The sequence below is a fragment of the Penaeus vannamei genome, chromosome 4 (assembly GCF_042767895.1).
Source record: "Penaeus vannamei isolate JL-2024 chromosome 4, ASM4276789v1, whole genome shotgun sequence".
Classification (NCBI taxonomy): domain Eukaryota; kingdom Metazoa; phylum Arthropoda; class Malacostraca; order Decapoda; family Penaeidae; genus Penaeus; species Penaeus vannamei.
The window spans coordinates 11,160,956-11,163,455 of record NC_091552.1 but is presented as its reverse complement, the minus strand read 5'-3'; the positions used below and the strand labels follow the sequence as shown (position 1 = coordinate 11,163,455).

Genomic DNA, 2,500 nt, shown 5'->3' with positions numbered 1-2,500 from the left:
ATTATAATGATATAGATTAACAAAATGGAAATAATATCAATAATGATAACAATCATAATAATTATAACAATTACACTAATAATAATAACAACAATTATCGGAAATTCCACAGAATAAAAGAAACAAAAGGTACTCTTCTCCCCCTCTTCCTCCTACCTTTCGCCTCCCTTCTATCTTTTCTTTTCCCTTTCCCTCATCCCTTCACTTCCCCGCCCTTCCACTTCCTCTTACTCCTAAATCTTCCTCAGATTCACACCCATCCTCCCACTTTAACCCTTACATCCGTCTCCTCACACTTTCTTCCTCTTCTTCCTTAAACTCCCCCACCTCCTTTGTTTCTTTCTTCCCTTCCCTTCCTCTTCCATCCCTCTTTTTCCCCTTTGTTTCCCCTTCCCCATCTCTTTATTTCTCTGTGTCTCCTTCTCTTCCCTTTCTCCCCCTCCCCTTTTCTTTCCCCTTTACCTCCTTCCTTCCTTCTTAACCTCTCCCCTCGGATGGTCGTGGAAATAATAAATGTGCAGAACAGTCTAACTGCTTCACTGCATTGAAGAATGATAATAATAATAACAATGACGATAATGATAATGGTAATAACAACAATGGTGGTAATAAAAGTAATTACAGTAATAATAATGAATAAGATCCACATAGTTTCGAAATATGATGCGCGTGTATGATTGTTCAGAGTGTGCTATTCATCATCAACCCATTTTACACCAAATTAATATAACTGCAAGTGTGCAGTCTCACAGAATATTACTTCAAGCGTTTACTATCATAATCAAATGGACAAATAATTGTATCTTGTCATGCAAAGTGCGAACAAATAGATGGAGTGGACGGACGAAAAGATAAGAATAATTCAAATTATATTCCCTGCACTTCGATAGCAAATGTCAACACTAAGCCGTTCGCATTACATGGCAGGAAGGAAGCACCCTACAACACAGCGGAAGTATCAGCCTATATAAGGCGTTTCCCGTAAGCGTCTCAAAAGTTAAAATCGTATCAAATTTTAATCCCCAGTACTTTTACCGAAGATGAAAGATACGATCTTAGACCCATGAGTCAGTGTTTTTATCTGTGAATGTGATGCATTTACATTAAAATGACATGTATTTGTGTTGCAACAATTAGCAATAAACCATTTTAATTTTCATAGTACATAGTTAAGGGAGACAAAAAACAAAATAAAATATAAAGATGGAATATAAATCAACATTTAGGGCACTGTAGTATGTCATGAGGATATTATCTGTCAGTACAATGGAAATGTATAAATGCCTTCAGATAACCAGGATCTTAAAAGAAAAAACAACCAAAATTACGTAAAATCACTGATAGTCCTTCTTCAAGTATAAAACGCGGAGCATGGATACAACAGCTTTTTCGAGACGTTGCCCTCGAGGATCGTAAGAGCAAATCATCTTAACTTTGCAGTTACTGTACTTCAAAGAATCTGGAAGTTTGTATTTGAAAATGAGACTTAATGGTAATGTAATTGAAAGCTTACTTTAGTATCTCATTAATACGTCATATAAAATAGCTACGTTTTCCCAACCTGGGAATAACATCGCTTTCTCTGTGTTTGTAAACTCCGGAATTCTTTGTGGGATTTTCACTGTTGAGAGTGAATTTGCAATTGAAATATCCAACAGCTTATTAGAATATATACTGATGAATTTTCAAAATACATCTTGAACATTAGAATGAAACTTGTTTCGTTATTGCTAAAAATATATGTTAATGACAACCCAACTCATGTTTTCCCGGAGTGGACAACATTGTCATTACGTATCAGTACATGAATAGCAAAATTAATGAACTTAAAACTTAATATCGATCCTAAGATGTATTATTTGTCTCCTGACGCTGGTATGCGCAACAGACATCAGTATTAAATTTTGATACGGTATTGACTTCTATGTCGCCTGCTGAGGATCATGTACGTCAAAGAAGATTACAGCCTGACTGGATGGATTATACAGTGGTGTGCTTATGTCATTGCCCTACCTTGAACTTGTAGCAAGAACGAGGGTTATTTTGCCGCAAGAGTTGCTTTACGGAGTATGAATATATCAGGACACTTTATCCCTGAATGTAAACATGAAAAACCGACAATACATCACGATAGATATCCAAAGATTTTGTATGTCTAATAAGCTACTAATGTAAAACCATTGATCCATAATGTGGAACCAGCTGCCTCATTACAACAAATATATCCAAATCTTGGTTGTTTTGTTTTTTTAATGAAAGCGAACATTCTAGTATGAAGCCCATAGTAACAACATATCAAAGTATGAAATGTATATATATTTTTTAAAGCGATTTTTGTTAATGCGACTAATGACCACTGCGACAAATGAAATAGAATATTTCAAGGAAGAAATGTAATTTTTGTGAGTATGCATATATGTGCGTATGTACATACGCGCGTATGTACATGTGTGTGTGCGTGCGTGTGCGTGTGCGTGCGTGTGTGTGTGTGTGTGTGTGT

The 2,500-nt window shown here is 35.8% G+C and overlaps 1 protein-coding gene across 1 annotated transcript in view; it reads right to left on the bottom strand.

Annotated features, from left to right (window-relative positions):
• Positions 1 to 2,500, bottom strand: part of LOC138861466 (serine-rich adhesin for platelets-like) — a 26,658-nt gene that overhangs the window by 23,088 nt on the left and 1,070 nt on the right. The gene's annotated exons all lie outside the window — the stretch shown is intronic.